The sequence below is a fragment of the Ambystoma mexicanum genome, chromosome 1q (assembly GCF_040938575.1).
Source record: "Ambystoma mexicanum isolate Mex_15411 chromosome 1q, UKY_AmexF1_1, whole genome shotgun sequence".
NCBI lineage: Eukaryota > Metazoa > Chordata > Amphibia > Caudata > Ambystomatidae > Ambystoma > Ambystoma mexicanum.
The window spans coordinates 646,997,536-647,018,446 of NC_090922.1; positions in this window are offsets into that span (position 1 = coordinate 646,997,536).

A 20,911-nucleotide genomic window follows, 5' to 3' on the forward strand; every position below is an offset into this window, starting at 1 on the left:
GGGGTTGGCAACGCAAAATTATAAACTGCCCAACTTCCCCATCTTTGGCCTTTAAGTGAATAGAGGTCGGCAAAGCGAAATTCTAAACTGTCCAACTTCCCCAGCACATGCCTTTAAGTGAAGGTGGTCTGCAGGTTGAAAATGCCTAATAATCCCCATATTTCTATCCAACTTCCCCAACACTGGCCTTTAAGCGAGCGGGGTCTGAAAAATAAACTTCTAAACTGCCCCTACTCCATAGACCTTGCCTTTGAATAGAAGGGTGCTGCATGTAATTGATGCTTGAATTTTTTTGTAGATGGTGGGTGTGCTTGTCAGCCTCTGTTTATTTTTAAGCAAAATTCTGTGTGAAATAATAATTTTCCATATGCATTTGTGTAAATCTGTAAACCAAACTGCTAGCCTTTTTAAGCGTGCCAATAATTCAAATAAATATAAATATATTTTCTTTATGTTGGCCTGGTTCGTGGCTCTTTGGTGGAACAGGGAGAGGAATGCAAGCGGCATGATTGATATGAATCTGAAATAGGGCTGAACAAAGAATCCATTAACAGTGTCTTTTGTGAGTCCTTTATTTGGGAGGGAAGGAACTCCCCATGTTGAGGGTGGTCTCTCAATAACCCATTACAAATCGGGGGCTCGTCCAGGATTTGGCTGGCTATTTTTGACTCATGACAAGTAAATTGTGATAGACTGTACATTCTGATGTAATTGCATTGTGGTGGATGGAAAGTCAGCTTTGTTTGTTAAAGTGCTGTGAGGACTTGACCCCTGATTTCCAGGAGGTGTATAGGTTAAACATTAAGTAGTTGACTAGTATGGACATTTGATTTGGCATTGTGAGTCGACATTAAGCAGGGACAGGGTGATTTTTTCAAATGTGCAAAGGAAGTTCTGCAAAAATTGCATAAAGCCATTTTAAAATGACTACCATAGATATGAGTGATGCCAGGTAACATCTCTTCTGTGCAAGCTGTTCATTCGTGCAGAATGGACAGAAGCAGAGGAAGAGAGCTGGCAAGCTAAAATGATACAAGAGTTTACATCAGAAGGGTTTGACGTTTGGCTTGAAGGTGGGGGTTACACAAAGCATTAGAGGCATTTTATATGAGCCTAACTACACGTGAGGAAAAGACTCAAATGGCTCAACTCATGGCTCATTTATATTTGCAATTAGCTAAAGAGTGGTTACAAATAAAAGAGTCCATTATCTTGAGTCAAACTGAGGCCCTAAAAAAGGCTCAGCACTCATGTGAGCAAATTTAGGAGAAATGGCAACAGAGACAAATTGTGGAGGTAAAACATGAAAGTCTCATAAAAGGCCTGCAAAATGAGTTAAAACCCCATTTGCAAGCAAGTGCAGAGTGGGAAACAAAGTTTGCTACACTCCAAGACATCTAGAGGGAGTGTACAGAAACTGTAAATCACATTCAAGGTACATTGAATGATCAGACCGTTCATAGTAGTGCATTGCTGGATGTAATAGTGGTTTCCAAGCAAATCATCAAGGAACTAACATATGAAAATAACCAGTCAATTTTAAAAGGGGATGACTCCTAGAATGATTTTGACCAGATTCACCAAGATTTGTGGACGTTAAACCAATAGAAAATGCAACTGGTGAAAGAAAAAGAAAGATTACAGCAGGATGATAGTGTCCTGTCAAAAAAGTCAACTGATTGAAGATGTATATAGAAAAGGGCGAGCCTGGGTTCCAGGAACTCACCACAGTGAAGGAAGGAAATATAGAAATTCTAGAGTGTTTGCGGTGAGCAGATGCTGACCTATTTCAGGCAGCGCATGATAGAGATGCTCAGGAGAAAGAAGGAGTCAGTCACATAGAGAAGCGCTGGGAGCAGGCGTGCATTTTACAAGTTCAGAGGGAAAATGATGCCCTACAGGAAAAGGTTCATGCAGTGAGGGATAGATTTTTGGGGCAAAGCAGCACACTTGAATCCAGCCAAGAATCAGTGTCAGAGCTAAAATGTCAGCTCTCGGGGTACCAGAAGGAAATCTGGACAGAGAAAACAGGAATGACACATTAAATTAGGAAATTAGGAAATACAAACAGGCTCTGAGGTACCCTGACCAATCAGGATATGGGACAAGGCCCACTAATCAAGGTGATGCCCCCCTCCCACCAGGGGCCTCAGGCCAGTCATTTGCAACCTCCCAGGAACAAATGGATACTGACCTCATACATGCCACTGGTAAAGAACAACGGAACATGAGGCAGTTGGACTTACCCAGGTTTAGCCCAACTTATCCAAAAGACCAGTCCTTGTCTGATCCTGATGACTATTTACCTCTACCATACAGAAATGAAGGGGGTCAGGCCAGTGTGTCCTGGTAGACTAAAAGGAATATTCTAAGAACTTTAGACCATGAAAACTCCTATGGTACTTTGGTACGCTATTTCCATGAACACAAGACCCTGGATTGGGTAACTGAACAAGCCACCAGGCTGTATGAGGTCCAGAAGCCCACTGAAAATAAAATCATACACAAGACCCCTAAGCCATCTAACCCACCTACTGCTGCATGGTGGCAGCCTAAAAGAAACCCTCCTGCCAACAAACAAAATGGAAGACAAAAGAGACTCACCACCCCGGCCGAATCGTATGGTAGTCAGGCGGGGAACAGAACAATGATCCCTCAAACTTTGCCACCTATGCAAGCCCTATGTACAAGGCTACCGATCCAATTCTGGGGTATGTATACACTCCCCCAGCCCAGGGGGGGAAACCAATCGGGTAAGTACTTCCCCGGGAAACGTCCCCCAAACTTCCCTCAGGAGAGAAGTATCACTTCACGTCATAACCTGAACTTTTTCTTCAGTTACCCCCACACCAAAACTTCCAAAATAATCCTCCTCTCTCTCCCCAATTCCCAGACAATAGATCCCTGAACCCGGGAGCAGCAGAGGTATGACTTGAGATCTCTCTACAACCCAGAAAAGGTCTTGCAGCTGGAGTGACAGTTCCAGCAGCTGACCAATGACTTAGGGCGCATGCTGAGGGCTCAGTCCAACCCTCAACCTAACTCTGCTTCCCAGAATTCCCCAAAACCCAGGGCTGGTGCTCTCGGGGGGAATGGAGGAAAGGGGCTTGTTCTGCATTTTAATAGACGCAAGGTGCTGTACCAGGCAGTTGCTCTACACCCGTGAGGGTGTAATAATTGCCTTAACATTAATAATTCTTAAAATTCCCCAAAACCCAGGGCTGATGCCTCAGCGAGGGTGGTGGGAAGGGGCTTGTTCTGCATTTTAAGAGATTCAAGGTGCCATAGTAGGCAGTTGGCCTACACCCATGAGCATGAAATAACTGCCTTAACATTAATTATGTTCCCGAAAGGCATGGGAGTTATCAGGTGTCCTTATCACCAGAGCATTTCACGGAAGCCAGCCCTCTGCCAGTTTCTCTCCCTCCCTCAGACTTCGGCATCGGCAAGGCCTTGCCTTCCTGTTCCAGCACTATCTCTCCTCCTTGCCTTTCCCCGATGGTTGCTCTCCCCCTTTCATTACTACTGGTGACTCCCACTGGCGACGTTCATGCGCCTATGGTCTATTACTCTATTCGCACTTCAAGATCCATTCAAAAAACTTTGAACAGCCCGTGCAGCACGCTGACTTCCCTTGTCAGCCCGGGGAGCTTCTTCATTCCTACCTCCTCCAATGTCTGACTCTGTATATTACTTAGCCTTGTGCTGCCTCGCTGTTATCTGGCTGCAGCTGCCATACTTTATTCCACTTTCAACCATATGCGCCCTCTGCATTCTTTTGTAATCCTTTCTTATTTTCCACTGTCATCTGCTTGCCTAAAGTAGCCCTCATTCCATGAGGCGAGGCGTGTTCCAGGCAGCAGTCTTCTTAACCATAATGCATGTCTGTATGTAGCCCCTCATTCCATGAGACAAGGCTTTTCTGGTCTGCAATCTTTATACCTGCTTTTGTCACAAATGTGTGTCTGGTTTCTACATAATGCAACTTACCTACTTGTACCTGCACTTCCCCCTCACCGCTCACCCTTACTTTCTGTTCAGCACTTGCCCATTCTGAATGTCCTTTGGACTAGTTAGAATGTTATTGTCCTGTTTTCCTCATCCTTGTTACCCTGCATTTGTTGTCTCGATGCCTTCATGTTACAGCACTTCCCAGACCTGAGCGTCTCAAGGCCTAGTAAGAGTGTTTCTGTATTTCTTTATTTCTGTATTGTTTTCAACTCCCCTGGCCCCCCCATTCTTTGTCTTGATGGACTTTAACACACCATTTGGATGTATAAGCACATAATAAATGCACAATAAATAAATACAAAAATAACAAAATCACAGGAAGAAAAATCAGACAAACCACATGTTCCTGAGGAGGGGGCCCGGTTTGAGGGGAGAGGACAAGCCCTAGAGGAAGCTTCCTTTCTCAGCCAGAAAGAACCCCTAGAGACCCCTCATCCAGAGAGTGACTATTGTACCCCCAAAAAGTTAGAATCCAAAGAGCAAAATGTAAGTAGGAGAGGCCAAATAGAACCCACTTTTTAAATGGGGGGATCCCTCCCAAAGGAAAATGGGTCCCAAAAGACCCTCAGTGGGACAGGGTAAGAATGCAGACTGACCCCAATCAAGAAACGGTTCTACCCCAAAAATGTGAGCCAGACAGAATAGAAATAAAGTAGAAATGGAGGGGTCCTTCACCAAACAGGTTCTGAGAACTGCCTCCAGGTGAAGAGGGAGAGCTAAGAATCGGGGGAGAAAGAGGATGCCCCAGATCCACCCATTGTTAGTTGCAAAAACACAGAAAATCGCAGAACATCACACAGTGTCGGAGATCTATATTAAAAAAATTACCGCCGGGCTGGCAAATAACTCACACTTTATTTGCACCCTGGAGGAGAAAGAAGGCTGATTCTATGCGCCTGTCAAGGTTCAGGGTCAGTGTGAATTATCAGCTCTGGTGGACACTGCATCTCATGCCACCCTCCTTTCCAAAAATGCCTTTGGCCAACTAAATTCAGGACAGGGGAGGGTCACCAAATTCCCCTCACACCTCTTCCCGGACAACTCCAACATTATGATGGCAATGATATTTCCGTCAAAGAGACTGCAGATCTGAAAATAAAAATTGGGCGACATCAATTAAAACATCTGGTGATAGTCGGGACTCCAGAGGGCACACCTTGTTTACTGGGGAACGATCTCCTAAGAAGGTTACAACCTATGATCGTCTGTGTAAACAAGGTCCTCTGGACCCAGACTAACTGCCCTATAAAATAAAAAATTAGTACCAATTATATAAGCATGAATGGTACCTGCCATTTAATTGATCAACATTCTGAGAAAGTAGAATTCCATTTCAAGAAAAACCAAGTACCACACATCACTGTCACCTCGGTTGGAGAACAAACTGGTGTTGGGAACACTTCTCCATTCTTGAAAATCAACCTTCCTGGGCAATCCAAACTGGAAGGGGATACATTGAAATGTTAAACCAGTCCCAAATCAGATCAGAAGAAACATTGAGTCCTGTGGAACCAGACAATGAGGGACCCGCTCAAAGCCTGATGGACATAAAAAAAAGGGCAAACAGTCTTTTTTCCCCATTCAGATAAATGATGGGGAGGAGCATATACTCTCCAGAGTATGCCTGAATAATGGAAGGAGCATTGCAGGTGATCCTAACATTTTCACAGGCAACAGAAGCGTAGAACATAATTGTTGGGTCGTGAAAGATGTCCCTTCTGCCTTTTATCTGTCTCAGGAGGATAGCTCAGGGGCAACGTGCTTGCCTTGGAAGCAAGACGATACGGAGCAACACTGGTTCAATCACCCGGGTCCGCACTTAGAAACCTCTGGGTATTAAGCACATTATAAATAACCTATCATATAATCTTATCATATCTGGGCTATGACATTCTCAATTGATTTGCAATCAATTTGGACCTAATTAATGATAAATCTTGGTCATGACCGGGGGGTAACCCTGTGGGCTTTGACAACACTGAAAAAGCATTCCAGCTAGCTCAACATCAAGCATCAGGATGCCTATATAAATTTTAATTCCCATCTCCAACAATAAGGTCTTTATTTAAATATGACACCACTTGTAGACCTAGAACACAACACCATTTGAAAATTGATGGATACCATTGAATTATCACTTTGGGCGCAGACACCTTTATTGGAATGGCGTTTGATGGCCAACATTTTTCTATTTATTTAGATAATGAAATTATGGGACCATTCCCAAACGACTGTTTCGACATCAGCAACGGTATTCCTCCAAAAAAGAGTTTTACTAGGCCTGGGGGGGAGCTTCTTGGTGTACTCTACCTGCCCCTACGGGGTGGAAGAGGTGACCTGTGACATCAAGAGGGAACCGGGAGTGTTCAGAGTCAAGGACCACTACCTCGAATCCCTGGAACCTCCTGTCCAGGTCAACACCATGAAAATAGATCTCTCCAGCCGCCTGGAGAATACCACTGAAATTGCCATGCCCAAGGTCTTTCCAGGTTTCAAGCAGGTGGTTGAGGAAAGGATCAATCTCGCTGATGCATGTGAGACCGAGGAGCAAAGACAAAAGAAGATCTTCCTGGAATTCCAAGATATCTTTCCAGTAGACTCATACGACTGTGGACGCACTTCTATTCGTTCAACCACAATGCCCACAGACCCAGAGATGGCTCCAGTATTTGTGAACCAATACCGGTTACCTCTCATGTCCATGACGTGACTTACAGAGACATGAACTTTGAATCCTGTATGAACAATCTGGTACTTGGGATACAAAAACCAAACAGCCAATGGAGACTATGTGCAACCTGAGGGACTTGAACAAATGGGTCCAGATGTCACTTCCCTACATTGATCAGAGGCTGGCATAGGGGTCAAAGGTGCACAATGCCATTGATCTGACCAACGGCTACTGGATAGTACCCATGAGTAGGGACAACCAGTACAAGCTTGCGTTTACCCTTGGAGGGCAGCAGTAGATGTGTACCCAAACCCCATTTGGATACATAAACTCTGGAAATGAGTTCAATATCTTTCTACATAAGGCCATGCCTGTCTTGAGTGAAAGGGGAAAACTGGCCCATGTAGATGATGTTCTGATCAAGAGCTCAACTATGGAGGAACACATAGCAGAGATCTGCTATGTTCTAACCCAGTTGCAGAAAGCCAGAGATAATCTGTCCTTTCAGAAGGCACAGTGGTATAAGACCTGAGGTAACTTCTTAGGGCACAAGATCACTCCTGAGGGTCTTAAGCCTGAGGTGAAGAAGGTGCAAGACTTAATTAAATGGAAAGACCCTACAACTCTGTGAGATTTAAGAAGACTTCTTGGACTCACTAATTATAGTCAAACGTTCATTGAAGACTACGCAGAGGTAACTCAACCCATGGTCCATTTATTAAAGGCCAGAGTCAAGTGTGAGTAGGGTACAGAACAAGACGAGGCAGTTAAACAACTGAAAAGGAGCCTTTCTCAGGCTCCTTGTTTGGCTTGTCCCATAAAGAACATGGGGTTCATCTTTGAGACAGGGTTCTCAGATAGCAGTGTTGTATCAAAATCTTGAAAGGGTCAACAAGGTAATCTCGTACATTAGCAAGACTTTGTCCTCTGTGAAGGAAAAATTCAATGACTGCGAGAAGGCAATCCTGGCAATGGTGTGGGCATTGAAAAATTACCCCCCATTCATCCAGGGGGGGCACATAATTGTTGGGACTCCTCACAAACCCTTACAATATTTACAAAGTGACATAATTCAGGTGGGGAATGTCAGTAATTCCAGAATTACTGCCTGTATTCTGTCTATGCAAGGATTTCCTTTGGATGTCAGATATGGCCAAAACAAGAAGAGTCCCCTAGCACAAGGGTTGGCAGACTTGCATGATTGTGCTCAAGAAAACTGCCTCAAGGACAAAAGTCTAATGACCAACAACAATATTGAGGTGTACATAACTTCCCTGCCCAAGGTCTATGAAGAAGACATGTGTCAGGGGGTAGACACAGTTTTTGTGGATGGGTGCTCCTACCATATTGATAACAATGGGGAAAATAACTAATGGCTGGCATTGGGAATTCCTGGGTGAACGATACCCCGGAATCCCTGCTGGATACAAAATAAGACCCCAAAGTAGTCAGGTTGCAGATTTGATGGCAGTTTATCGATCCATCCTCATTGCAATGCACGCCCAACTCGAAGAACTGGCAATAATCACTGACTATGATTATGTCAAGAATGGGTTCGTGGAGCACCTGATTAACTGGAAGAATTGAGGCAGGCTTTGTGCCAACAACTAGCTATAAAACCATGCCAAACTGATCCAGTCAATTGATAATCTTGTGTCCTCCAATGAGATGACCATCTATTGGAAGAAGATAAGGGGTAATTCCAAAATAGAGGGGCCAGATAAGACTGAGAATGACCTAGCAGACCAGTTGGCTAAAATTAAAACTCTGCAGGGGAATTTCATAGAAACAGAATCCCTGCTTAGGGAAATCCAAGTTGCCAATGTCACCAGGTCGCAAATCTGTGCTAACAGTGAACTGTTCGCTGCCCAGTGGAGTAAAGATACTGCAGATACAGATTTGATAGCAGCAGAAAGAGGACCCAACCATTGGGACATGTAATCAACATATTGAAGACCCTGTGAGTTTTTCTTTACCAGAAATTGATTATTCTGGTAAAGAGGATCTCTGGGTTTTGAAGATGTTTTCCAAGATGTTCCGGATGTTACCAATTGGTGGTAACTTCCTCATTCTGAAGCCTGTTGTTGAACCACAACCACAACACGACCAATGTCGGTCAAAGGGGGATTCATACGACATTTGAGATGTTGTGTGAGGTTGCTTACATGGACCAGGGCCTTGACACTTTCCTAAAGAGGTGTCTTATGTATGCTCAATTCCAACGCAGTTCACTCACACACAGAGCTTCCCTACAAAAAAGGGAAATGACACTGCCTTGGTCAGATTTGAAATTCGATATTATCGAGCCAGTGACTTGCTCTTCTAGAGGAAACAAATACATGTTGACTGTGACATATTTGATCACAAAGTGGGTAGAATGTCTTCTGGCCCCGAATTGTAAGGCAGAGACAGCTGCCGCACTAATGATCAACCACACCTTCTCTTGATTTGGCCTCCTGCAAAGGACTGAGTAGGATCAAGGAAGTCATTTTACCAGTGAGGTGATGGCGACGATGTGGGAGATTCTAGGGGTGAAAAGAAAACTACACATTGCCTATCGCCCAGTCTCAAGCAGGTGGATAGACGGATACACCAAGACAAATGTGAGCATCTTAAAGAAGTTTGTGGCAGAATATGGACCCATTTGGGACATCCAATTACGAGTTGTCCTGGTGGTTATTAGCTCTACCCCATCTTCTGAAATAAAGATGTCTCCACTTGAGCTTATGACCAGATGAAAAATGTTGTTAACCCTGCATCTGCTCTATATAACTCAGGGGCAAACACTGATAAATGCATCCAACACTCAGGAGTACATTGAACATTTAAGGAAGCACCTCCAGAATGCCTTTGCTTACACTCAGCACAATTTTAAAAAGTCTGCTCAAGGGATGAAAATATGTTATGTTATGTTAAGACCACCTATAAAGAGCACGATGTAAGGGACAAAGTTTACCTGTACAATTTTCAAAGGACCAAGGAGTGTCGATTTCTTCTTTCTTTGTGTGGTGCCTTTGAAATTGTAGATAAAATATCACCTGTTGGCTACAAGCTCTGCATTCCAAAAGGAGAACAGACAGAAGAGAATTGGGTCCACATCACTCAGTTGAAAACCTATTGAGGAGCCCAATGAAGGTCAAGTGAGGAAACATCAGAGGAATGAAAAGGAGAAGTATAAAACTCAGATGGAAACTAAGAAATATATATATATATATATATACTCAACGTATATATTACACGCCCACGCTAGTGGCCGTGTAGTTATGGTTAAGTTGCTGTTTCCATAGGAAGAGCACTTTTTGGGTGGATTATAACTCTGCTCCCCCTAGACGAATCCTCACCAAACTTTGCAACAATAGTATATGGCCCACTCTGTATTGTCTTACAAACTTTGGTGAGTTTTGGTCCAGGGGGGGAAAAGTTATAGGGGGGTCCCAAAACTTATTTTTTCCCCATAGACTGAATGGGGAAAAACTTTGTGCATGGCTACAGAGGAAATCGCTGGACGGATTTTCACCAAATTTTCGGCTGGAGCAGCGGTTTGGTCCCAAAAGTGTGCTTTTGTAAATTTGGTGAAAATCCGTCCAGTAGTTTTCTTTAAAACGATCAAAAAGTAAGTCTACAAAAATTTGTGATATCTATGTCCGCTCCGCAGAGACACTTCCCTGTTCGCTCCGCGGGCAGGACACCAATTGGCTAATGGGCTCACGTCATGTCTATAAACACGCGATGTGTCCGTCGATTGGCTGGAGTGAGGCGTGATGTGCGTCAGATTGTTCAGATGCGCCTGCCATCTTGGATCCGCCAACAGTGCGGCAGCGAACAGAGGCGAAATGCATTTTTGGGGACTTTTTTGTGTGCAAGAGTGCTTGGGGAAGTTTAGGGAGGAAGAGATGGGTGAAATACTGTATTTGTTTAGGTGGCAGGTGTATTGATGTATTAGCCATGCCCGCGCTGTCCGGGATGTTCGTAATTACTGAAAATGAGGGGTGTTCTAAGGATAGTATTCCCGTCCATGCTGTGCGCAGGCACGTTGAAACTGTTCTAAGGACACGCGTGGTGTCAGCAGACTTTAAAATTGAGTTTATGCCGCAGTTAAAGTTTTTCAATCTATGGGTGTCATACTGAGTTATAAGTCACCATGGTTGTGATATGCTGTGGTGGTTGTGGCCAGGTCTTAGAGTCTTGGGTGCATGGCCGCAGGCCGTAGGCTGTAGGCCATACACCCAAAACTCTAGGCCCTGGCCTCAACCACCACAGCATACCACACCCATAGATACACCCATGGAATCGAATATCTATCAGGTGGTTGCGGACAGGGCTAGAGTCTTGGGTGCACCAAAGACCAAAGTTATAAGTACTGAAGTTATAAGCGACAATGGGTGTGATATGCGGCGTTGGTTGTGGCCAGGACCTAGAGTCTTGGGTGCATGGCCGAAGGCCATGCACCCAAGGCCAAAATTATCAGCACTGAAGTTATAAGCCACCATGGGTTTCATATAGTGTGCTGGTTGTGGGCAGGACGCACAGTCTTGGGTGCATGGCCAAAGGCCATGCACCCAAGACCAAAGTTATAAGTACTGAAGTTATAAGGTAGCATGGGTCTGATATGGTTCAGTGGTTGTGGTTGTGATATGCTGCGGTGGTTATAGCCAGGGCTTAGAGTCTTGGGTGCATGGCCGCAGGCCGTAGGCTGTAGACTATACACCCAAGACTCTAGGCCCTGACCACAGCCACTGCACCATATCACAGCCATAGATCACACCTATAGATTTGAATATCTATCAAATGTTTGATATTATACTTACTGTTTCATTTGTTGGGATTCGATATATTTTTTACATGAGTTTGGCACCTGGAAGAAATATTCTTTTTCAATTTCTGTGATAAAAGAAAAGAGCATGTTAGTTTATGTATTCTATAAAGACTTATTACATTGCATAATAGACATTTCAGCTTTTTTTGGACCCTCATATTTGGTTTACAAACCAGTGTACTGTGCATTTTGCTCAGTGTCTGTGTTTGTTTTTCAAATCAGTGGGTCTGTGGGGAAAAAAAATCCTTGTCGGATTAAAAAAAAACTTATTTTGTTATGCTACAGTCTGTTTGTTTCCTTTCAGTGTTCACTTGTTGTTTCTGGTTAATGTTCTATCTGTTGGATTGTTGCAGATTTCTGAAGCAGTTCAATACCTGTTGGCGTATTCTAACTGTTTATAGTTTTTTATTTGCATTTTTGTTAATGTTGAAGTACAGATTAGTTATTACATTTTGGTTTTAAGAAGATTAAATAAGCGTTTGTAAGATTTGCTGCTAATCTCTACTTTAGAGTAATGGTACTATCATTACATTCGAACCATCCACATTTCTTTTTAATATATGCAGTGTAGTGACCTGCATTGGTTGTGGCTCCTGCATTGTAGATTATACCTATTGTTGTGAAGGTTTTCTTACCAAGTGATACTTGACCGTGTGTGAATACTGTCAGCTTGCAGTTGTTTTTGGTACCATCTGCATTGTAACGTAGAAGCATTAGTATTACGTAGTTACTATGTGTTTGTATTAGTAAGGTGGAGCGATTAAATGAATTGCAGGTAGTACATAATCTGCCATGTTTTGCATTTTGTACAAGTTGCTGAAATGGAATGGATTCACAATTAGGTATGGATACATACACGAAGCGCTCATTAGGGATTTGTTCTTGTGTCACATTGTTGCAGAGAGTGCATGTATGTTTCCACATGTATAAAATCTGGAAGATTTCATTTATAGGTATGTTTTTGTTTTCCAGTACTTGTAGTAAGTACATTAGAAATTCTTGTGGATCTTCTTGTGAGTTTATAGTGAATTTCACCATTCCAGCACAGTAGTCCAATTCTTGTCTTATTCCGTGAACACTATACGTGTTGTCAGGATTTTTTGTTGCGTTTCTATAAGGACTAACATTTGCAAACACAATTGGTCTGTACTGTGTAAGTAAATGTTGTCAACAATTGGTGGGAATTGAAATAGAATATTCATTGCTACATTTGCGTAACAACTTAAACCAGTTACATTAGAAAATTTGAATGGACCAGATAGTTCTGTGTCCAAGTTTTTTTTTGGAGTGTGTGTTGCTTCTTTGAAGAAGTACCTGAGTGACTTTGACTAATAGGTTCTTCTTTGGTTATGGTAATTGATGAAGTATTAGCTTCTTTTACTCTCTTTGGAGGATTTGCAGTCAGATTCTGTTGCATTTCAGTTTGAATTAGTTTTCTTTTACGTTTTCCTTTTTGTGGAACAGGGTATGCTTTGAGGTGGGGGGTGTACAGTGAACGTAGTCTATTGTATTCTAGAATGCAAGGAATATCAGCGATGACTTTACTTGCATCAAAGTTGATTAGAAATAGACCGTCAAGTGTACGTAAGCGTGATAGTGCTACATAGGTCATGCCTTCTTTAAAGACTGTGTTACCAATATCTATCAATGCTTTGTCTAGTGTAAGACCTTGGGATTTATGAATGGTGGCTGCATATGCAAGAGTTAGAGAAAATTGTTCTCTGCGTACCTACATGTCTTTGAAGAGAAGGAATCGAGCTGTTGAGCACCCTATCCTTTTTACTTCTGAAAGTTTGTCGAAGAGAATATTGACAAACTGAATGTTGTTGTCATGTGGGTATGTTTGAAAGCCAACAACTGTACCCAGTGCTCCATTAACTAGTCCTTGCTCCACGTCAAGGTTACGTTTAAGCATTACTCTACAGTTTAAGGATCATTTTAATATTTTCTCCAACCCAGCTGTGTTGGAGATGGAATTTTCTAAGGTATTTAGTCTTCTTGTGGCTTGTTGACACATTGGTAGTGTCATACCATGTACGTCCAGTTTGTCTGTGGAGCAAATTCCAATTATTGGTTGCATTTCTTTTTTTAACATTGTCGACGTAATTTCGTCGAAAACCAAATGGTCGAATTTTTTTTTATTTATATATATTTTTTTAGGTTGTAGTTTAGGGAAAAAAAGGGTTTTTTAGAAAAAAAAGGGGGTTGGGTGTGGACCCCCCCCCAAAAAAAAAAGTGAAAATAAAAAAATAAAAAAAATGTGACCATTTGGTTTTCGACCAAATGGTTTCGAGCAAATGTCCTGTCGACTAATTTTTTTCGATGAAATGTCTGGCAACCGATTGGCACATGTTTTCTGTTAATACTCTGTATTGGAAATGTTGCCAAAGGTTGACATTTCCTATGCTGCAAACAGTTTTACGGCAGGGTTTGTGTCCTAAGGTTTTAAAAATAGGTTCACCTTTCACTGGTGTCAATTGAAGAAGATCTCCGAAAACAATAATGTGTTTTCCTCCAAAGAGTTCTTCGTAGTTTGTTTTAAGAACTTCTTGCAATCTGAGGTGAATCAAAGCCAACATTAGGTTTCATTTGTTTTAATACTCTGCGTAGTTCCATTGCAGCTTCTGTAGAAAGTTTGTAATAGTCTAATTTGTTTTGGTGTTCTACTGGAATGAGTAGTAATCGGTGTAAAGTGACACTGCCTATGTTGTAGGCAGCTAAACTTGTGGGGGCAGTTGCAAAAGCTGACAGTTTGTTGTCTGTCAATTGTTGAAGGAACTTGCTGATGATTTTGATTAGGAATGTTTTGCCTGAACCAGCTTCACCACTGATGTATAGCAATATAGGTTTGTAATTTTGGCAGGTACATTCTTTATTTTCGTGTTGTACACCATGTGCAATTTCTTTTGTTACTTCTTCAAAAATGGTGCTCTGGTCTTTGTTAAGTTTTGAATGTAGTACAGTTAAGTCTTCTGTATCTTCTTCATAGTGACAAATGGTGTTTTCTACTTCTGTCATAGCTAATTCTGCCTCATTTTCTATTAGTGGCTGTCCCAGTGGTTCTTGGCTTCCTGTTACAGAAGGTTGACTACTGTCGGAAGTGTCCTTATCTAGTTGGGCCTGGAGTTCTTCTTCGTGTTGCTGTTCATTTTGCAACATTGTTTTGTACTGCATAAAGTTCACATCGGTGATAGTGCTTTCATTTGCTTTGAAAGCGTCTTCATAGCAGTCATAGTTACTAGTATCTCTTCTTCTTTTCTCCATGGTTTAAAAAATTGTAGGAGGGACATGTAATATAGTTCTGTTAGGGAGTTTTTAATGACAATTTGATATGATTAATTACGCTTCGTTTGTTAAGTTTCACTAAGCTGCCTTCACAATCTGTCACTCTATATCTACCTTTGTTTCCATCGGGTTTGATATTATTTTTGTATGCAAAGTTTTGGGCTATGTGGTATAGACACATGTTTTCCAAAGTGGTACTCCTGTTCGGGTAGTATGTGTCTAGTAAATTGTTTTTCAAAATGTCTTGGCTGTTGGGATAATTTTTGGCTATTGTTTGTTTCTATGTCGTCATATGATTTGAGAACTCTTTGTCTAGATTTAGCAGGATCAAGACTTAGCCATACTATATTTTCAAATTTTCTATACAAAGCAGTACCGGTTAAACGATCTGCAGCTTCGTAGGCGTCACAATCTCTATGAGAGAGAATTTTTATGCCTAAGCTGTACAATTTCTGAGATAGTGTTTTGTCTGATGATAGGTCATTGCAGATGTCTTGAAGCTCTGTTTTTTCTGCTTTTGTTAAGTAGGCTGTAACATATCGTGCAACTGCAGTGAAATTGTCTGCAATGTACATCTATGTTTGCATTCCATAAGAGGGCAATGATTGCATTGTAATCATTGATATATTTGGATTCTTCTGTTCTTTTTATGTAATACGTGTTCTTAGGTGATTTACCTTTAACACTATGTCTAACTGAAGACATGAAGTTGTTCACTTCATCTGTTTCTGTAACTGGTCTAGGGAAACCAAAGCGGCATTTGGTGTAGTATTTCCCTTTGTTTTTGTATTTGCGACGACAATATTTGCCACATTTGTGTATTTGAAATTGCAAAATTTGTGCATGAAGGTCACTATGCCTCGTTTGTGAAGGGATTTCACAAGTGACCTATTTTTGGATGAACTGCTAAACAGTGACATCACTGTCCTGACCAAAGTTAGGAGCATTGTTAATCCATAAAAGCATGTGGATATGTGGTGCTCCTCTGGCTTGGTATTCTTTTCGCCAAAAGAAGTGTTGCACTTTTCCGAGCGGAGGAACAGTTTTATTACAAATAAAGTGTAGCATAGCAATGAATTGATGGTGGAAATATCTTGAAACATTAACAGGATCTAGAGAGCAGAGTTCTCCAGGTGTTAGTATATCTATGTTTGTTTTGTTTTTGTTTGATATGCATAGGAAATCATGTAAATTTTCCCATGCATATTCTGCACAACTTGGTGTAACAAACCAAGTGGGTGGTCCAAGGTGTCTGATCATGCAACGTACATCTCCGTGACGTCGGAACCAGTATTCTTTTGTACCACACATGTTTGCAAACAGATTTGTAATGCTTGATTGTAAAACCTCATCTTTTTCTTGCACTTTTTGTATTAATTGCATAGCTGACATATTTTGAAAGTGGGTTCCCGATTTCAATATGTTTGCAACTCCGTAACATAGAGTTGCTAGTTCACTTTCAAAGAGTAGGTGGAATATGTTTTCTACATTTTGTCTAAATCTGGGATCTTCAGAATACATCCGTAATGAGCAGTATTCTGATGCTCTTATCTGAGTGGGTCTATCATCGTACCTTCCTCCTTTGCCAGAAGGAAATAATAGACGAAAAACACATGCTTCTATACTTTTTTTCCCATATGCTCATTGGTGATCCTTTGGTTTGTCACATTTGGGACGTTTCTAGTGCATCATCTATGCTGTCTTTAGAGTGCAACGGATAAATTGTATAATGGTCTAAAATATTGGATACTGCAGCAGGATCCAGAAGTTCAAATTGACCAGTTTCTGGTGACTCTTGAATTATTTCAGTTGTTCCCCTTAAGTGTTCTTCAATATTTATTTCTTTGTAGTACTCATTATTGTCTTTTAGATATTGCAAGGCTTGTCTAACTTTATGTAAGTCCACGAGTTGTTGCCAATTTGTTTTGTCTTTTGTTGGTACACCATTTACTAAGACAATTAAAGATTGCTCTATTGGACTTTGCACTGCTAGAGTGTGCACATTTTCTGTCAGATCTAATGGTAAATAAACTACTTTGCCACAAATGCCTTTTACCAATTCAGAGGGAGGTAATTTTGCTGTTTTTGGTTGAAGGCTTATTGATGCTTGAAATGGGTGTACTATTTGAATTATTATGCTCTCATTTAGATTGAGTTGTTGCAGGTGTTTTGGTAGTGGGAATAATTCGAAGTTATTTGTGATAGCACGTGAAGGAGTTTGGTTGTTGTCAAGTTTTGTAGTGCAGTAACTGCAAAGTATTAAGGGTCTTTTATTTTGTATTTGTTTTCTGCTAAAAGGTAGAGAGCTAATTCAAACCATTTGAAATCTTCATTGTCTTCTATTTTGTATGTTACGTCTATAGTTTTTGTGTTGCTTTTGTAAAAAGTTCTGTGGCAACAGACACACACATGGTTTGGTACTTCAGCGGATGTACTTTTACATTTTAGTATTTCTTTTTTGTATGTGTGTAGTAGAAGTTTGCCATGTGCAGAATTGTTCGTAGTCTGTTCTAAAGCTATTGCATTTTGTAAGTGGCTTTCACTTCCAAAATATTTTCTCTGGATACGGTTGATTTCTTCTTGTAGGTCTTTGGGTGTACCATGTGGAAGAGTGTTATTTAAATTGGCTAGTTCTAAAGCAGGACTTTTAGCATAGTACAGTTTAGAGACTAGATTTCTTACAGTTGATTGATGTGTTGATATCATTTTGATATAATGGAAGGTGCTTTTGCAAATAGGTCCTGAAATGCAGACTAATGAATATCCTTGTAGTCCTGTGTATTTGCGCACTGGACAGGTATCCATATTTTGCAGCACTTTCATTTTGATTTTGTCTTTACCTTTCACATACTGATTGAGGAACTGCCGTAAAGATTTGTTGGGAATGTTACACATTGACGTGCACGGCCATGTGTATACTGGACGTTCTGGTTCAGTCGAATGGAGAGGTAATTCTGAGGTTTCTGGGGATATATCTTTGTAAGCAGTGTTTCTTGTTCCATGATGGTATTATTAATTTTTTCATAACCTCGTCCACTGCTATGGATGGCAATTGTGTTTTATTGGTTTTGTTTGTATGCTTCTTCATTAAAATATGGTTCTGTGCTTGTGGTGTGACTCCATTCACCTCCAAAGATTTTTAAGAAGCTAAGCTATTTTTGTTGACATTGCGTTTATTGAGAGTTTTTTTTGTAGTATAGTACTTACTTTTCTTAGTGGTTTCATCCTGTTTAAAACTAAAATAAATAACTTCCTTTTGAGAAGGATTGCACTGTCTACGAGAGCTTCTATAATACATTTTCTACGGTAGGTTTTAAGGGTTATGCATGATTTTGCTCCTGTTTTTTATCAGATTCTGAAGGACTCTGTGGAGAACATTTTTGCTAAAATACTTTTTTTTGGTATGGTTACTTGCCACTACATCAAGATTTATAGGAGCAGTGTTAGCAGTAGTGGTTGCTGAATTCTTGTTAATCACTTTCTGTTTCGTTTTACATTTTGATAGAGGAGGCAGGAAGTTTCTGTACTTGAAGCTTCTTTTGTTTCGTTAAATGATTGCATTAGCTGTTTTGTTTGAACGTTTTGTACAAACTCTGGTAGAGATGGATGCTTATTTTGGACACTTTTATTTTCATTTGCTCTATTTCTGCGTTGCTTTCTACGGACTTGCTATTTGGTAGCCATTCTTTGGGGTCTGTTAAAAAAAAGAAGGTATGGGTTGGTTTGTTTTGCAATGTATGTGTGCTGTGTGTATGCGTGTATGAGTTTGATGGGAAAGATGTCTGTGGTGGTGTGTGAATTTGCATTGGGAAGTTACAATGAGTTGGGAAGGCTATTCTTCTGTTTGTATGCTACTACACTGTGGTTCAGATAAGAGTAGAAAGTGAGTTAGTGGTGAGGAGAAGCATTTATAGTCATTCCTCTTCAATTAACATTCATTTGATTTCTTCTCTCTCTGGCATCTCACTGACCTCAGGATATCCACTGCTTGTTCTCTGTTATGTTTGTTTTTGTCCGCACCCTCACACCCACGGGTTTATGGCTGCGCACCATAAATGTTATATTGTTATTGTTATTTTGCATTTATATAGCGCCTTATATACCATTGGTATGGTCTGAAGGCGCTGGTAGGTTGAACGCCCTTGGGAACGGAAGTTCAGGCCAGTAGAGAGAGTAGAGAGAGTCAAAAGGTGCGTGTGAGCACCGGGTATGTGTGCAGCTCGTGCGGTATCCATGTAATATCTGCTTTCTAGCGGTAGGTGTGATGGTTAAGAGGTCAGGAGTATGTGTTCGTTCTGGCAGGATTTATCCAGACCGGATGTGGCTGCGTTAGGCCTGAGGAGAACGCCGGGCTGGGTGGGGTGTAACCAGCAGTGATTACTTAGAATGATGTGGAGTTAGCGGCGAATGTTGGTATGGGAACAGTTAAACCGAATGGTGTCATCGTATCTCTGTGTTCTAGTTGAGTGGTGATGTAAGGAGAGACTAAGCGTGGAGGTGAGATATGATGTGTTATATGCCCTTTCAGACATTCACTGTATTCCAAACCATACTATATACGTCATACAAATTCTATGTGCTCCAGTTCGTTCCATCAACTCCTATCCACTCCATGCACCCCAGTCTGCTCCATACATTCCGGTCCGCTCCACGCATTCATGCATTCCGGCTTGCCGTGTGCGTTCGAGTCCATTGCGTGCACTCCAGTTCGTTGTGCGTACTCCAGTCATGGTGGGTTACATGCTCTTTCAAGCATTCTCTGCATTCCAGACCATAGTATATATGTCACGCAATTCTATGCGCTCAGTCCGTTCCATGCCCTCCTATCCACTCTTGACTGCCCCCGCGTGCATTCTTGTCTGCCCCAAGTATGCATTCTTGTCTGCCTTACGCATACACTCCTGTCTGTCTCATGCATGCACACCTGTCTGCCTCATGTATGCACTCCTGTCTGCTCCATGCATGTGAACCTGGCTGGCCCATGCTCTACGCATTCGGCAGCTCTATGTATTCATCCATTCTACGCACTCATCATTATAGGCTGCAATCTGCGCTTGTTCATTCTATGTAACCGGCCGCTCTATGCAACACGTCCGTTCCCTCTGGGTGCTCGTTCGCTCCAGGCACTCGTTCGCTCTGGCATTCATCCGCTTTATGCCCTGACATGTACTAAGCATTCACCTGTTTTACTCACTTATCCCCTCTACGCACTCACCCCCTCTATGCAGTCACCCCCTCTATGCACTCACCCCCTCTATGCACTCACCTCCTCTACGCACACACCCCCTCTACGCACACACCCCCTCTATGCACAAACCCCCTCTACGCACACACCCCCTCTACGCACTCACGCTCTATACGCACCCCTCCCCTCTACGCACTTCTCCCCTCTACGCACTCATCCCCTCTATGCACTCACCCCCTCTACGCACTCACCCCCTCTACGCACACACCCCCTCTATGCACACACACCCTATACGCACTCACCCCCTCTATGCACTCACCCCCTCTGCGCACTCACCCCCTCTATGCACACATGCTCTATACGCACCCCTCCCCTCTATGCACTTCTCCCCTCTACGCACTCATCCCCTCTACGCACTCATCCCCTCTACGTACTCATCCCCTCTACGCACTCATCCCCTCTACGCACTCATCCCTCTACGCACTCACCCCCTCTACGCACTCACCCCCTCTATGCACCCCTCCCCTCTACGCACTCATCCCCTCTATGTGCACACCCCCTCTACGCACTCATCCCCTCTACGCACTCATCCCCTCGACGCACTCACCCCTCTACGCACTCACCCCCTTTACGCACTCAACCCCTCTACGCACTCACCCCCTCTACGCACCCACCCCCTCTACACACTCACCCCCTCTATGCACTCACCCCCTCTACTCACTCACCCCCTCTAAGCACTCAGCCCCTCCATGTACTCACCCCCTCTATGCACTCACCCCTTCTACGCACTCACCCCCTCTATGCACTCACTCCCTCTACGCACTCACCCCCTCTACGCACTCACTCCCTCTACGCACTCACCCCCTCTACGCACTCACCCCCTCTACGCACTCGCCCCCTCTACGCACTCATGCTCTATATGCACCCCTCCCTTCTCCGCACT